This window comes from Hippopotamus amphibius, chromosome 3 (assembly GCF_030028045.1).
Source record: "Hippopotamus amphibius kiboko isolate mHipAmp2 chromosome 3, mHipAmp2.hap2, whole genome shotgun sequence".
Classification (NCBI taxonomy): domain Eukaryota; kingdom Metazoa; phylum Chordata; class Mammalia; order Artiodactyla; family Hippopotamidae; genus Hippopotamus; species Hippopotamus amphibius.
The window spans coordinates 176,340,427-176,358,817 of NC_080188.1; the positions used below are offsets into that span (position 1 = coordinate 176,340,427).

Below are 18,391 nucleotides of genomic sequence, written 5' to 3' on the forward strand. Positions count from 1 at the left end.
TCTTCCAATCCAAGAGCATGATATGTCTCTCCATCTGTTTGTGTTGTCTTTGATTTCTTTCATCAGTGGCTTATAGTTTTTTGCATACAGGTCGTTTGTCTCCTTAGGCAGGGTTATTCCTAGGTATTTTATTCTTTTTGTTACAATGGTAAATGGGAGAGTTTCCTTAATTTCTCTTTCTGCTTTTTTGTTGTTAGTGTATAGGAATGCAAGAGATTTCTGTGCATTCACTGTATATCCTGCTACTTTACTAAATTCATTGATTAGTGCTAGCAGTTTTCTGGTAGAATCTTTAGGGTTTTGTATATATAATATCATGTCATCTGCAAAGAGTGACAATTTTACTTCTTGTTTTCCAGTTTGGATTCCTTTTGTTTCATTTTCTTCTCTGATCACTGTGGCTAAACCTTCCAAAACTATGGTGAATAATGATGGTGAGACTGGGCACCCTTGTCTTGTTCCTGTTCTTAGAGGGAATTTTTTCAGTTTTCCACCATTGAGAATGATGTTGGCTGTTGGTTTGTCATATATGGCTTTTATTATGTTGAGGTAATTTCCTTCTGTGCCCATTCTCTGGAGAGTTTTTATCATAAATGGGTGTTGAATTTTGTCAAAAGCTTTTCCTGCATCTATTGAGATTATCATATGGTTTTTATCCTTCAATTTGTTGACATGATATATCACATTGATTGATTTGAATATATTGAAGAATCCTTGCATCCCAGGGATAAACCCCACTTGATCATGGTGTATGATCTTTTTAATGTGCTGTTGGATTCTTTCAGGCAGTATTTTGTTGAAGATTTTTACATCTATATTCATCAGTGATATTGGCCTGTAATTTTCTTTTTTTGTGACGTTTGCCTGGTTTTGGTATCAGGGTGATGGTGGCCTCGTAGAATGAGTTTAGGAGTGTTCCTCCTTCTGCTATATTTTGGAAGAGTTTGAGAAGAATAGGTGTTAGCTCTTCTCTAAATGTTTGATAGAATTAACCTGTGAATCCATCTGGCCCTGGGCTTTTGTGTGTTGGGAGATTTTTAATCACAGTCTCAATGTCCATACTTGTGATTGGTCTGTTCCTATTTTCTGTTTCTTCCTGGTTCAGTCTTGGAGGATTGTACTTTTCTAAGAATTTATCCATTTCTTCTAGGTTATTCAATTTATTGGCACATAGTTGCTTGTAGTAGTCTCATGATCTTTTGTATTTCTGCGGTGTCTGTTGTTACTTCTCCTTTTTCATTTCTAATTCTGTTGATTTGCATCTTTTCCCCTTTTTCCCTGATGAGTCTGACAATGGTTCATCAATTTTGTTTATCTTCTCAAAGAACCAGCTTTTAGTTTCATTAATCTTTGCTATTGTTTTCTTCCTTTCTTTTTCATTTATTTCTGATCTGATCTTTATGATTTCTTTCCTTCTGCTCACTTTGGGGTTACTTGGTTCTTCTTTCTCTAATTGTTTTAGGTTTAAGGTTAGGTTGTTTATTCAATATTTTTCTTGTTTCTTGATAGGGCTGTATTGCTATAAACTTCTCTCTTAGAACTGCTTTTGCTGCGTCCCATAGGTTTTGGGTTGTGTTTTCATTGCTGTTTGTTTCTAGGTATTTTTTGATTTCCTCTTTGATTTCTTCAGTGATTTCTTGGTTGTTTAATAGCATATTGTTTAGCCTCCATGTGTTTATATTTTTTAAAGATTCACTTCTGATGAAGAAGAGAAGACAGTGCTGCAGCTCAGCCTAAAACATTTTTTAATGAGGGAATGCGAAAGCTTGTTGACAGATGGCCAAAGTGTGTTGAAAAGCAAGGAGACTATGTCGAGAAATGATATATTTGTCTTTTCTAAAAGTTAATTAAAGTAAATTCTACAGCCAGAATGTGGATAATTTTTGACTCACCCTCCTACAAGAAAAAAGAAAGAAAAAGAGAAAAATATATGCAGTCTTTTATATTTACCCACATATTTATAGTGTCTGGTACTTTCCCTTCCTTCCTTCATTTTCATTGCCATCTAGTGTCATTTTCTTTCAGCTTGAAGGATTACGTATTATTTCTTGTAAGTTAGGTCTGCTAATGATGAATTCTCTGTTTCTGTTTATCCATGAATGTCTTTATTTTCTGTTTATTTTTAATGAGTAATTTACTGCATATAAAATTATTTTTTTGACAGTTTTCTTAACACTTTATTTTTTTAATTCATTTTTTATTTTTGGCTGCTTTGGATCTTTGTTGCTGCGTGTGGGCTTTCTCTAGGTGTGGAGAGCAGGGGCTATTCTTTATTGTGGTCCTTGGGCTTCTCAGTGCAGTGGCTTCTCTTGTTGCAGAGCATGGGCTCTAGGTGCGTGGGCTTCAGTAGCTGTGGTGCATGGGCTCAGTAGTTGTGGTGCATGGGCTTAGTTGCTTTGCGGCATGTGGAATCTTCCTGGACCAGGTATTGAACCCATGTCCCCTGCGTTGGCAGTTGGATTCTTAACCACTGTACCACCTGGGAAGCTCATCTTGTCTTAACACTTTAAATATTTCATTCCATTGCTGGCCTCCATAATTTTTGATGAGAAATCAGCCAGTAATCATTTTGTTGATGAGTTGTTTTCCTCTTAATATTTTTGGAATTTTCTCTTTTTCTTTGTCTTCCAGAAGTCTAACTGTAATAGGTCTTGGTGTGGATCTCTTTGTGTTCATTCTACTTGTGTTTTTTTTGAGCTTCTTGGATCTGTAGATTTACATTTTTCACATAATTTTGAAAGTTTTTATTCATTTCTTCAATTGTATTTTCTGCTCCTTTTTCTTTCTTTCTGATTTTTCATTATAGAAAAGTCAATATGTGACTTCCTAGGTGGTACAGTGGTTAAGAATCTGCCTGCCGATGCTGGGGACATGGATTCAATCCCTGCTCCAGGAAGATCCCACATGCCACGGAGCAACTAAGCCCATGAGCCACAATTATTGAGCCTGTGTGCTGCAACTACTTTAGCCCACGTGCCTAGAGCCCATGCTCCACAACAAGAGAAGCCACCTCAATGAGGAGTCCACATACCACAATGAAGAGTAGCCCCCGCTTGCCACAACTAGAGAAAGCCTGTGTATAGCAACAAAAACCCAATGCAGCCAATAAAATAAATAAATAAATAAATAAAATTTAAAAGTCAATATACTTGGTCTTGTTCAACATAGCCCTGGTCTTTTTTTTTCAGTGTTATTTTTTTCCTTTCTTTTATGGATTACAATTTTTTTTTTATCAATCTATCTTCAAATTCACTTGTTCTTTGCCTTTTCAAATGTGATGTTAAATACATGTAGTGAATTTTTCATTTTGGATGTTTTGCTTTTTATTTCTAAAATTATCATTTGTTTCATTTGATATTTTTTACTTTCTCTGTTGAGATTTTGTATTTGTTGAGTAATTCCAAACATAATTTATTTTAGATCACTGAATGTAGTTTCCTTTAACTCTGAACATAGTTATTAGATATGCTTTGAAATCTATATTTGGTGAATCTAACATCTGTGCCCAGTCAGAATCATTTTCTATTGGCTTTCTCGCCCTTCCTCCATCCCTCCCTCTTTCTTTCTTCCTTTCTTCCTTTCTTTCTTTCTTTCTTTCTTTCTTTCTTTCTTTCTTTCTTTCTCTCTCTCTCTCTCTCTCTCTCTCTCTCTCTCTCTCTCTTTCTTTCTTTTTCATCTGTCTGTCTATCTATCTATCTAATTTCTATCTATTTGAGTCTGGATCACATATTTCTGTTTCTTTGTGTGTCATAAAATGTTTGATTAAAAGACTAGATATTTTCATACTATCTATATTTTGTAGGAACCCTGGATTTTGTTTCATAACTTTTTATGTAGCCAAACAGATGCAACCCATTTCATAGCTGTTCTCAAGGTAAGCAATAACTACTCCTCAAATAATAGCACTTGATTAGAATATATAGTTCATCCTAAGTTTGCCTGGTAATTGGGGTAGCAAACATGTTAACTAATTTCCTTTATCCAAAGGGAAAATAAAATAAAATAAAATTCTCATTTATTTATGACAGGAGGATGATGTATCTCTTTATCAGATTACACGTGACATACATCACATTCTGGTTTAATGCATACTCAACTGTAAAACTGTTTTTTCCTCTTCTGCTATTATGGACAGGTTTTCTAAGTTGACAGATTTTCTTTTTTAATTTTGTTTCCTCGAAAGTAGTTGCTGGCCATGCCAGGGAGGTGCTCTGCTGCATGTTTTTCTTGTTGAAACTAATAGCCTTCTCCTTATTTTTCTTACTTTCTTGGTAGCTGTTTTAGGAGCATCAGTGCTTCTGAATCTTAGGGACACTCTAGATTTCATCAGTTCCTTTCTCCCATATCATCTAGGTATGCTTTCACAATTGTATGTAAAGTGCTAAGCAAACTCAACTGTAAGGTAGGAAACAAGTAACAATTAATACACAAATAGAGTCTCCTTTTGTTCCTTCAGTGGATGTGTTTTAGATAAATCCTTTCTAAGAGTAGGCACAGAAATTAGAGGGATTTTTACTATTTTAACCAATATGGTTATCATTGATTGGTACTCTGATCTAGCAATTCAGTAGGGTGTGCAGATATTTTCCCTACAATATCATCCTTTCTGAAAATGTGTCTCTTTTCTATAAGATGTATAAGCAACTCTTATACTGAGGGGCTTGAGTAAGTGTCCTATAACTATGTAGTGTTGGAATGAAGATGAGAGAATCGTCAGCTGTGCTTTTGTATCACCTAACATACTCACAGAGGGATGGGGGAGTTGGGAGTCGTGAGGGGTAGATAAGGCCTCATCTCAGGTCCTCAAGAAGGTAAACCACACATATGCTTCCTCATTCCTCTGCTCTCTTTTTCTTCTAGTCCCACCCATGTTCTCTCTAGAGTCCTCTCTTTAAATCCTCCTTACCCAAATTCCCTGCCCTCGCCCTCACTTCATCACTCTTGCCATTCATTCAGGATAGTGAAACAGTAGGCTCAGACTCATTTCTAGACCCAGCTCTGCCTTCCCCTGACTTCCCTGGGGGTCACACTTCCCTGTAGTAGTTGTTTTAGCTTCAGTTCCATCTCTCTCTGCTGGCAAAGCTAAAGCCAGTTTTTTCTCCTCCAATACTTGATGACAAACACAATTTTCCACTGGAATGATTTAATTTTTTCCAGAAAACTTTTTGGTCCATTCTGTATGAGGCATTTTTATTCCTCTTATCCTTTAAACCCTACTACTCACAAAAAAACGAAAACCAAAACCAGACCCTGGTTTTGTTATTCTATAGGCATATTTTCCTTTGTTCTCAACCTAATTTTCACCACAAAGGGTCACTGGGTTAACTGAGACTGCCTCTGTATAACTTTTTGGATCAAAAGGCTCCATATTCAAATAGTTTCTCTGTCTCTGACCCCCAAAATTCTCCTGTGACAGATGTGGTTGAAATTTCAGTACTTCCACCATGTAAATATTCAGTATTGAAAAATGTACTTGCAGATATAAATGGCACAAGTGTTCCAATGGGAGAGATTGCACCAACTTTTTAAAGCTCTATCTTTATTTCTGTATATGGCTTTGCCAATGATTCAGTGGACGTGTGTTAGTGATTGTGACGAGTCCTAAGTGTACATTGAGAGTTTGTGCCAAACTTGAAAAATTATTTTTAGTTTTTGTGAGTTAGCTGAATATAAAAAGTAACTTGGTATCTACTCTCTTCGCTCCCATCGTCTCATAATACATTTGGTCTCCCAATGTTGAAGTAAGAAATATTTTCTCTGGAAAATAAAACTATTGGTGTGCATTATAACATGGAAAATACTGATGCATGTCTAAAAACGAGGCTGATACAAATTTTAAATCCCTGCCATATGATGAACTTTGGGCTAAAAGAGAAGCAAGCCAAATGATATTAAAGCTCCTAGTATTCCAAGGTATTATTGTAGATGTTTTCTCATATCTTATCCCATTACATTTTTTAAAACAACCTTACAAAGTAGGTTTTATTCCCCCTCTCTCTGTTCAAATCAAAAAAGTCAAGTTTAGAGACTTCAGATAGTTTTTTCAGGGTCCCAGATATCTAGGTGCAAAGTTGAAATCCAGGACCCTTTGACTTAGAAGCCCTTGCACTTTCCCCCATGCCATTGTGCCAAGAGTTGAAAGTCCTGCATATTCAGCTATACAATAGTACCCTCCAGTGTTACTTCAGTACAAGTATAGCCTTGCTTTGTATAGTCTCTATGCTTTGCATATACCTCTGTGCCTTAGAATGCAGAGATCATGATTTATCTAGTTTTTTTCTTGCCAGCACTTATCACAGGAAGTGAAATTTAGAAAAAGCTCAGTGAAAGGCTGTTAAAATCCATGAATGAATTAAACTTGGTCATCCTAAAAAACTTTTCCAAAGAAGCTCCTCCTTTAAGAATTTCTTTTTCTCTTAAGCCTTCCATTTACCAGAACCCATGAGATCATTCAAGGGACTTTTTCTCCTTGGCTACCTTAATATTCATAAAATTATCAGATATGTCATTTTATTTTTATAATGTCTCTAATACCTGGCTCTTCCTGTTTATTTCCATTGTCACCACTTTGATTTCATCTATCCTCAGGGACTGTTTTCTCTACTCTAGTTCACTCTCTCTTTTATTCTATTCCTCCATCCATTTATCCATCTGTCCATCCTTTCATTTCTTCAACAAACATTTTGGTAGCATTTATTAATAACACAATAAGCAGAGTATCACAATACAGTGTGATAAGTGCTATAAGAAAAGATTGTTTACCGTGCTATGAGATCACAGAAAAGGATAACTCTTACCCAATTTGGGGAGGGAGATTCAGTGACAGCTTCTTGGAGGAGCTATTAACTGAGCTGAGTTTCAAAGAATCAGTTGAGTTAGAAAGGCAAAGAAGTTGGAAAAGGGCAAAAGAACAACGGTGTTCCTCCTCTGTTGCAGCAGAATTTATTATTATTTTTTATTAAAATTTTAAAAATTGGTTATAGTTTACTTACAATATCATATTAGTTTCAGATGTACAGCATAGTAATTCAATATTTTTATAGGTTATGAACAATACAAAGTTATAATATTATTGAGTATAGTCCCTGTGCTGTACATTACATCCCTGTGACTTATTTATTTTATAACTGGTAGTTTGTACCTCTTAATCCCCTTTACCTATTTCGTTCATCCCCCTACCAGCCTCCCCTTTGACAACCAGCAATATGTTCTCTGTATCTGTGAGTCTGATTCTGCTTTGTTATAGTTGTTCATTTGTTTTGTTTTTTAGATTCCGTACATGAATGAAAAATACAGTATTTGTCTTTCTCTGTCTGACTTATTTCACTTAAAATAATACCCTCTAGGTCCATCCATGTTGTTGCAGATGGCAAGATTTCCTTCTTTTTTATGGCTAAGTAACATTCCATTGTATATATACACCACATCTTCTTTATCCATTCATCTGTCAGTGGACACTTAGATTGCTTCCATATCTTGACCATTGTAAATAATGCTACAGTGAACAATGGGGTGCATACAAATTAGTGTTTTCATTTTCTTTGAATAAATGCCCAGGACTGGAATTGCTGGATTGTATGGTAACTCTACTGTTAATTTTTGGAGGAATCTCCATATTGTTTTCCACAGTAGCTGCACCAATTTATATTCCCACCAACAGTGCACAAGAATTCCCTTTCCTCCACATCCTTTTCAACACTTGTTATTTCATGTCTTTTTTATGATAGCCATTCTGACAGATATGAGGTGATATTCTTATGGTTTTCCTTTGCATTTCACTAATGGTTAGTGATGTTGAAAATATTTTAATGTGCTTGTTGGCCATCTGTATGTCTTCTTGGAAAAATGCCTATTCGTGTACTCTGCCCATTTTAAAATCAGGTTGTCTGTTTTTCTGATATTGAGTTATATGATTTCTTTATATATTTTGGATATTAACCCCTTATTGGATATATCGTTTGCAAATATCTTCTCCCATTTGGTAGGTTGCCTTTTTATTTTGTTAATGGTTCTCTTCACTGTGCAGAAACTTTTTAGTTTGATGTAGTCCTATTTGTTTAATTTTGCTTTTGTTTCTCTTGCCTGAAGAGACAGATCCAAAATATTGCTAAGGCCCATGTCAAAGAATGTGCTACCTATGATTTCCTCTAGGAGATTTATGGTTTCAGGTCTTACATTTAAGTCTTTAATCCATTTTGTTTATTTTTGTATATGATGTGAGAAAATGTTCTATTTTCATTCTTTTATATATTGCTGTCCAGTTTTCCTAGCACCACTTATTGAAGAGGCTCTTTTCTCCATTGTATATTCTTATCTCCTTTGCCATAGGTTAGTTGACCATATGTGTGTGGTTTATTTCTGGGCTTTCTATTCTGTTCCATTGATTCATGTGTTTGTTTTTGTGCCAGTATTATACTGTTTTGCTTACTACAGCTTTGTAGTATAATTTGAAGTCAGGGACCGTAATACCTCCTGCTGCTTCTTTCTCAAGACTGCTTTGATTTATTCAAGGTCTTTTGTGGTTCCATACACATTTTATGATTACCTGTTCTAGTTCTGTGAAAAATGCCATAGGTTTTTTTTTTTTTTTTTCTTTTTTTTTTGCTTAAACAACAGAAATTTATTTCTCATAGTTCTGGAGGCTGGAAGTCCCCCAAGATCAAGGTGCCAGCAGTCTTGGTTTCTGGTGAGGCCTCTCTCCCTGGCTTGACGGCCTTCTCTCTGTGAGCACACATCCCTGGTGTCTCTTCCTCTTATAAGAATGCTTTAATTAACTCTTTAAAGGTCCTACCTCCAAATGCAGTCAAAACATACGAATTTGAGAGGGATGCAATTCAGTCCATAACAGGGGATGTCCCACGAGTGGTGTCCCAAGAGCTCTCCAACTTCAGGATGAGAATTGTATCCCAGCATGTGAAGCACCTGGGATTTCTCTCCAGAGGAGATGCTTGACTTTCACAAGCCCCAGAAGAGCCTGGCAGAAGAACCCCAACTCTGTTCCTTGGAGTAGAGAATGTTTCCCTCAAAAAGCCATAGGTTTTTTTTTTTAAGAACTTTTATTGAGATACAGTTAACAAACAATAAACAGCATATATTTAGAGTGTACAATTTGGTATCCCAATCTCCCAATTCATTCCCCCCAACCCTCCCCGCTTTCCCCACTTGGTGTCCATATATTTGTTCTCTACATCTGTGTCTCTATTTCTGCCTTGCATTTCCTCTTTCATAGTTGTTAGCATTTGTCTTATGTATTGAGGTGCTCCTATATTGGGTGCATATATATTTATAATTGTTATCTCCTCGTCTTGGATTGATTCCTTGATCTTTAGGTAATGTCCTTTCTTGTCTCTTGTAACATTTTTTATTTAAAGTCTATTTTATCTGATATGAGTATTCCTACACCAGCTTTCTTTTGATTTCCATTAGCATGGAATATCTTTTTCCATCCCCTCACTTTCAGTCTGTATGTGTCCCTAGGTCTGAAGTGGGTCTCTTGTAGACAGCATATATATGGGTCTTGTTTTTGTATCCATTCAGCCAGTCTGTGTCTTTTGGTTGGTGCATTTAGTCCATTCAAGGTAATTACATACATTCAAGGTAACTATCGATATGTATGTTCCTATTACCATTTTCTTAATTGTTTTGTTTTTGTAGGTCCTTTTCTTCTCTTATGTTTCCCACTTAGAGAAGTTCCTTCAGCATTTGTTGTAGGGCTGGTTTGGTGGTGCTGAATTCTCTTAGCTGTTGCTTGTCTATAAAGCTTTTGATTTCTCTGTCAAATCTGAATGAGATCCTTGCTGGGTAGAGTATTCTTGGTTGTAGATTCTTCCCTTTCATCACTTGAAATATATCATGCCACTCCCTTCTGGCTTGCAGAGTTTCTGCTGAGAAATCAGCTCTTAACCTTATGGGAGTTCCCTTGTATGCTATTTGTCGTTTTTCCCTTGTTGCTTTTACTAATTTTTCTCTGTCTTTAATTTTTGTCACATTGACTACTATGTGTCTTGGTGTGTTTCTCCTTGGGTTTATCCTGCCTGGGACGCTCTGTGCTTCCTGGACTTGGTTGGCTATTTCCTTTCCCATGTTAGGGAAGTTTTTGATTATGATTGCTTCCAATATTTTCTCAGGTCCTTTCTCTCTCTCTTCTTCTTCTGGGACCCCTATAATGCGAATGTTGGTGCATTTAATGTTGTCTCAGGGGTCTCTTAGGCTGTCTTCATTTCTTTTCATTCTTTTTTCTTTATTCTTTTCCACATCAGTGATTTTCACCATTCTGTCTTCCAGGTCACTTATTCACCCTTCTGCCTCAGTTAATCTGCTATTGATTCCTTCTAGTGTATTTTTCATTTCAGTTATTATGTTGCATATCTCTGTTTGTTTGCTCTTTAATTCTTCTAGGTCTTTGGTAAACTTTTCGATCTTTGCATCCAGTCTTTTTTCAAAGTCCTGGATCATCTTCACCATCATTATTCTGAATTGTTTTTCTGTAAGGGTGCCTATCTCCTCTTCATTTAGTTGTTTTTCTGGGGTTTTATCCTGTCCCTTCATCTGGTACAAAGTCCTCTGCGTTTTCATTTTCTCTCTTTCTGTGGCTGTGGCTTCCAGTTCCACAAGATGAAATACTGCTGATACTGCTTGATACTGCTGTCTGCCCTCTTGTGGAGGAAGCGATCTAGGAGGCTCGTGCATGCTTCCTGATAGGAGGGACTGATGGTGGGTTGGGCTGGGTGGGCAGAGCTCAGTAAGACTTTAATCTGCTTGTCTGCCAACGGGTGGGGCTGTGTTCCCAGCCTGCTGGTCGTTTGGTCTGAGGCCACCTAGCACTGGAGCCCACAGGCTTTTTGGTGGGGCTAATGGTGGATTCTGGGAGGGCTCATGCCAGTGAGCCCTTCCCAGAACCCCTGCCGCCAGTGCCCCTGTCCCCTTAGTGAGCCACAGTTACCCCACCTCTTCAGGCAACCCTCCAACACCAGCAGGTAGGTCTTGTTCAGTCTGCTATGGTGTCACTGCTCATTCTCCCTGGGTCCTGGTGTGCACACTATTTTTTGTGTGTATTCCAAGAGTGGAGTCTCTGTTTCCTCCAGTCCTGTGGAGGTCCTGCAATCAAATCCCACTGGCTTCCAAAGTCTGATTCTCTGGGGATTCCACCCACTCCATGGGAGCTTCCTGGTCACAGCCAGGACAGCCACTCCCCAAGAAGCCACAACTGTTAACTAACACTGTGGTACCTCCTCCAAGCAACACGCCCACCCACCACCATATGCACATACCACCTGCTACCGCCATGCAGTGCAGCACACTGTGGCCTTGGCCTGGAAATCCTGCACTACTGGGTGTGAGGCCACTTGGCCACGGGCTCATCCTCCTCCCGCTTCAGCCATCACTCCAGGAGCCTGGCGCCACCTCTCTTAGGGGACAACGGGCTCTTCTGCAGGAACTGGCTGGACCACTGGGGAACATCTGACTCTGCCTTTGGGGGCGTGTGGCGGTCTTCCTTTTTGGGTGACTTTGTGGCCAGCCACCGCAACATCTTCTGGCTGCTGCCACTTGTCTTGTGCTCCTTTTTGATCAGCAAGTGGACAGGAAGCACACACTTAGGAGTGTCGTTTATTACATTGTTCACCACGTAAGCGACTGGATGGAAGGTGACGTTCTCTGTGGGCTGGATTAACTTCAGAGCTTCTTGAGCTGAGACCTCCCCCAAGTCCAGCCATAGAGACTGCCTCCTCTCCATCTAATACGGCAGGCATCCTGTGGTGGATGTTGTTCAAGCCTCTGCAGGCGTCCACTGTGATGATGGTGTAAGAATACAGGCAGTCTCCTCCCTCTGGTGGCTGCCAGCAGTCAAAGATCCCAGCCATTGTCAGTGGCCTCCAGTTGTCCCAGACTTTCTCCCAGTCCTCAGGGCCATCTGCAGCACCCACGTTCTCTGACTTTTCTGTTTTGATTTGGGGGAAGTAGATGAAGTAGGGCTGCTTCTTCTTTTTCCCCGGACACTGCCGCCACTCATAGAATCCATCTGCTAAAAAAACACAGCGTCTTCCCTTTTCCAGAGGCAGCCTGAAGGACCGTTTCTCCGTTATGGTATCACTACGACAGTTGGTAGTGTGGAAGGGCAGCTTGGAAGGATCAGATTCTTTAAACCAAAACGGGACCAAACCCCACTGCATGGGAGCTATGATACGCTCAGATGAGTCTGCACCCTTCTCCACGTGCCGCCGCGACAGCAGCACCAGGCTGCAGGACTGCGGGCTCTTGTTGTACGAGGGGCGGTAGCCATCCACGCCCCTCCACTCCGGGAGCTGCCGGCAGCCCTGCTGGTCGCGGTAGGCGCAGGCCCGGGCCAGGACCTCCCTGGGCAGGTGGCAGGACGTCCGCCCGTACATCCTCGGCGCTGCGGCTCACATGGCCGGCCCTCTACCTCCAGCCCACCGTCCTCCCGCTCCGGCCCGGCCCGTCCCCGCTCAGCCTCCGCGCGCCCCACTTCACATTCACTTCCACCTCCACCTCCGGCCCCGCGCCCCGGCTTGTAATCTTTTTTAGTGTCTTTGTGTGGTTTTGATATCAGGGTAATGGTGGCCTCATAGAATGAGTTTGGAAGCATTCTCCCTTCTTAAACACTTTGGAATTGTTTGAGAAGGATAGATATTAACTCTTCTTTAAATGTTTGGTAGAATTCCCCTGTGAAGCTGTCCGGTCCTGGATATTTGTTTATTGGTAGTTTTAAAAAATTACTGATTTCAATTTTACTACTAGTAGTCAGTCTGTGCAGATTTCCTGTCTCTTCCTGATTCAGTCTTGGAAGATGGTATACTTCTAGGAATTTATCCATTTCCTCTAGGTGGTCCAATTTGTTGTTGCATAATTGTTCTTAGTATTCTCTTATAATTGTATCTCTGTGATATTCGTTGTAACTCCTCCTCTCTTATTTCTAATTTTATTCACCATTTCCTTTCCCTTGTTTCTGCTTTTCTGCATGGCGGTTCTCGACATCTGGCATACTGCATATTTCTACATATTCACCTGCCATGTCTCTTATCAGAAGCATCCAGTGATTTCCCTCCTCACCCCTCATAAAAGCCAAACTGCTCACAGTGGCTGAGAAAACTACCACGAGTGGCTTCTGTTAGCCCTCTGAACTCTTTTCTTCCTATTTATTGCCTCGGTCACTCTGCTTCAACCACACTGGGCTCCTTGTTGTTCCTTAAAGGCATCAGGCTGCTTCCTGCCTTAGGGCCTTTGCACTTGCTCTTCCCTCTGTTCATAATGTTCTTCTCACAGGTATCTGCGTGGCTAACACCTTCATTTCTTTCAAGACTTATTCTCACGATCAGACAGGACTTCCTTAACCATCCTATTTGTAATTACATCAACTCCTCTCTCTATCAGAACTCCCCTTTCCCCTTTTATTGCCTGGGAAATATCACCTTTTATCCTACCATGCATTTATTAATTTATCTCCTTTACTCCATGAAGACCATACGCTTCATGAAAACAGGGATTTTTGAGTCTCTTAAAACCATGTAGAAAGTCTCAATCGATAGTGGTCAAATGAGTGAATGAAAGGCTGGAAAACAGGAAATGCAAAGGAAAAAAGATGTAAGGAATTTTAAGAAAATGCTAAAACTCTAATTTGGCCTGGTTCCTTCTGAGATTGCTGATTGCCTTAATACAGCAGTGTGGCACCTCCTTCCGTAGACACTTACTGAGTACTGACTTTGCTAAAGGGAAGGAAACATTTCATTTTGCTTGGTGATAATGACTAACTCTCCCTCTCTCTCCCAGATAATGTTGTTTTGAGCTTTCACTACCACTGAAGAATACAGATTTCTCTTTCTTCCAGATTTCTTAGCAGGGCTTTTCCCTTTGATGAACACATGGGATTTTACTCCTACAGAGCTATGAATTTGTTCATTACTGTTCATTGTCACATAACAGACATTTGGAGGTAGAGAAAAGGGAAATTGAACTTTTGGTTAACGGCCTCTGTTACCCTGATATGTAGGAGGCAAGACTGTTGAGTGAGGGTGGAGCTAGGGTAGAGATGATGAAATATGAACCATGACTGATGCAATTGGGAAAGGTGGCTGATGAGAGAAAACAGAATGGTTGAGCAGCATGAAGTGTTTGGGAAATATGTAGGTATGTAAGATGTTTGACGTAAGTTTTTGCATAATGCATCATTTGTGATTTAAACTTAAATGGCTAACGAAATATATTTTAAAATTTCAGCCTCATCATTCTTGAAAAATGTATATTAAGTATTGATATATATGTATATTTTTACATATCAAAATGGAAATTCCCAATTCTGGCAAATGTAAGGAAACAAGAATCTGTATATATAGCTGTTAAAAACTTTCAGAAAGCAATTTGACTATATGTATCACAAGCCTTAAAAATGTATTATATCTTAAATATTAATATTAATTAAATATACTTTGTGCCCTTTGGCCCAGTAATTACACATATTAAAAACTATATTAAGGAAATATTGCAAAATACAAAAGAAAATTGCCTTATATATCAAGATGATCACTGTAGCATTTTTTACATCATTAAAACACTGGAAAACAACATAAGTATCCAGTAACAGGTAAACAATTATGAAGTACAGGAACTATTGTGCACCCTTTTAAAATTATATCAGAAAGAATGCAAAGATGTTTATGCTATAATATGAAAGAATAAAAGTAGAGTGAAAATAGACTATTCTAAAATACAATCATAACAATGTATAAAAAGCAAAAACAAAAAGAAAACAATACAAGATTAGGTATAGTTGAATATTAGAGCAGAGCTTTGGGGGGGGATTTCCCTCTTCATATGACAAGTGGAAAACAAACTTCACAGCTGTAACAAATTTAACATAATTTTGCAATTTTTTCAGTTCCATAAGCAAGTATTGAGACCTAATAAATGCCAGGCAGTACCCTAGGTTCTACTATCTATAAATGGCATTCTGTGCTGCTACTAAAAAATTTCAAAAGGAAAACATGTGTTTCAACCATGAGACATTTGAGTTTGACAAGAAAGGAAGGAAAGAACGAAGAGAGGAAAGAAGGAAGGAGGGAGGGAGCGACGGAAGGAAGGAAAAAGGAAAGGTAGAAGTAGAAATATTTTACTGAGCTAACCCAGAGTTACAATATAGTTCTGCACTTTCTCAAAAATCCCATCATCCAAAGGAGCAAAGAACACATACACTGGAGATAGAATATTCTCTTCAATAAATGGTTTCGAGAAAACTGAACAGCCACATGCAAAAAACAAAAGAAACTAGATCACTATCTCACACCATACATAGAAATCAACTCAAAATGTTTTAAAGACTTAAATGTAAGACCTGAAACTACAAAACTCCCAGAAGAACACATAGGCTGCATGTTCTTTAATGTCAGTCTTAGCAGTGTCTTTCTAAATATGTCTCCTCAAGAAAGGGAAAAAAAGCAAAATTAAATAAATGGGGCTGCACCAAACTAAAAATCTGCTGCACAACAAAATGAAAAGATAACCTACCAAATGGAAGAAGATATCCACAAACTATGTATCTAATAAAGGATTAATATCCAAAATACATAAAGAACTCATACAACTCAGCAACAGAAGAGCAAACAATCCAATTAAGAGATGGGTGAGGACCTGAATAGACATTTTTCCAAAGACGACATACAGATGGCCAACAAGCACATGAAAAGATACTCAACACCACTACTGATCAGGGAAATGCAAATCAAAACCACAATGAGATACCACCTCATACCTGGTAGAATGGCTATTATCAAAAAGATAAGAAATAACAAGTGTTGGTGATGATGGGGAGATAAGGGAACCCTCATACACTGTTGGTGGGAATGTAAACTGATGCAGCCACTATGGGAAATGGTATGGAGGTTCCTGAAAAATTAAGAATAGAACTACCATATGACCCAGCTACCCCAAAACTGGGTTTTTAATCCAAGAATATGAAAACACCAATTTGAAAAGGTATATGCACCCCTGTGGTCATCACAGCATTATTTACGATAGCCAAGACATGAAAATAAACTAAGTTCCCATCAATGAATGAACAGATAAAGAAGTGGTGTGAAATACTACTCAGCTACAAAAACAGTGAAATCTTGCCATTTGCAACAACATGGATGGACCTTGAGAGCATTATGCTAAATGAAATAAATCAGATTGACAAAGACATAGTGTATTCATATGTGTAATATAAAAAACAAACAAATAAAAATAATAAAAATAAAGGGACAAACCCAACAAAACAGAAAGAAACACGTAAATACAGAGAATAGAGTAGTGGTTACCTCAGAGAAAGGAAGGATGGAGAGGGTTAAATGGGTAAAAAGGTCAACTGTGTGGTGATAGAATGGAAACTAAATTTTGGATGGTGAGAATGCTATACTGCATACAGAAGTAGAAATATAACGCTGAACACATGAAAAATATAATGTTATATAAATCAATGTTACCTCAATAAAAAATAAATCTAATTTTTCAAATTTAATTAATTTTTTAAATGCCATCATCACCTACAGTCCTAACATCTTTCCCCAAATAAATGTAATCAGTGATACACAAGTTCTAGTCACCATTTCTCCAATGATGTTTGTTTCATATCTACAAATAGGTTTCCATTCACATGATTGTTTAAGCCATAGGAAAGTAACACAAGCACTTTCAAAACTAAAACCAGAAGAATAAAAATATAAAAATAAATACACCCAATTTGGAGAAAAATATGGAAACCCTCAAATACCAACCCATCTTGTTGATCAAAAATGTTTATAATATTCAAAACCAATTCAACATACTCAAAAATAATGATTAACAGTAATATTAATTAATTTATACTGATATTTAGTATTCACATAATTTTCATTTTGTATCACTGTTAATACTTAATATTAATTAATCATTAATAATATATTATTAATATATAATTGTATGTGATGTTATCAGTGAATTATTGATATTAAATACTAATTTAATCTTAAGTTTTCACATGATTTTTTTAATTTAGTCTTCACAACATTGGGTTGATATTATTACTGCATTTTAGAAATAAGGAAGCTCAGGTTCAAAGAGGTTACATAATTTAAATAAAGCCAAATGTCTAGAAAAGGCTAAAGCGTTTTTAAACACGTAGAAAAGGCAGATCTTGGCAACTCTCTCCCATGCCCTGTGCTTCAGCATGCTGCCTCCCCAGACTGAAGCTCCTGGAACAGCAGTGGCACAAAGTGGGCCCTCATTTCATATTACTAATTATCATTAACTACCATGTACTTCATAAATGATGAATTTAAAGTCTGATACCTAAGCATAGTTGAGTTGTATTTCAAAGGTGAAGAAATATGACCTGTCAAAAATAAATGTTTTAATTTAATTAAAATCTCAAGTTTGAGTATATTTTAACCCTACTTAGCCAACTTTAGTTCTTTATCTTTAGACATCAATTTTAAACAACACACTACCTTTTCTCTTTTCAAAACACAGAAAATAAAATAATTATTTATAGTCTCAGAAATTTTGTGCCTTTCAGACACTTATTTCAGTACTTTCAGTTTTCTGATCTAGTCTCAATAACAACTACTGCAAACTTCTGTTTTTGAGGGCAGTATTATATTTTGGTTTTCTTGGAAAACACCACTGGATACACAGTGTTATCACAGTGACGCATCCCCAAGAGGAAGTGAACAAGTTTTACTAGGACCTCCTCCCTCCTCTTCAAAGGTCTGAAATGTTTGGAAACCCTAGAGGTCAGAAATAAAACTAGCCACTTAAGAAAGGAAAGCTCCTTCCCTTTCAAAGCAGTGAAATGAAAGGTCATCAAAATAAAATTAAGAAGCAAAGTCTGATAATAGCAAAGTGGTTAAATAGTATTCCTTTGTCAAAACTTGTAATTTAATAAGGATTTTATTCTTCACCTCAAAACTGACATCTCCACCAGGGTGGGGTCAAGTTACTATCTTTTTTAATCAGTCATCCTGAGGGAGCTTTCTTACACTGACCTCAGGGATATATAGAAGAAAGAGCTCTAAGTTTAAAGTCAGCTGTGAGTTCTATTTCTTTTCCTGCCATTTGACCAGTTGCGTAAAACAGAGAAAAGAGCAGGTTCCTTCCTGATTCTCCGAGCTATAGTGATTCTCAGATGTGGTAACAAGGGTGGAACTCCTTTGTAAAGAATAAAGCCCAAGATAAGTGGTTCTTAAATGCTTTTCTCCCCAGGGCACATTTGCCAATATCTGGAGACATTTTTGATTGTTACAATTGGGGGTGCAGGTGCTACTTGGCATCAGGTCGAGACCGAGTATATTGCTAAACATCTGACAATGTACAGGACAGCCCCTCACATCAAAGAATTATTCAGCCCAAATGTCAGTAGTGACAA

The 18,391-nt window shown here is 38.0% G+C and overlaps 1 long non-coding RNA gene and 1 pseudogene across 1 annotated transcript in view; one reads left to right on the forward strand and one right to left on the reverse strand.

The window, feature by feature from the left end:
* Nucleotides 1–18,391, forward strand: part of LOC130849241 (uncharacterized) — a 116,991-nt gene that overhangs the window by 48,301 nt on the left and 50,299 nt on the right. The gene's annotated exons all lie outside the window — the stretch shown is intronic.
* On the reverse strand, nucleotides 11,327–12,386 carry LOC130849240 (abasic site processing protein HMCES-like; annotated as a pseudogene).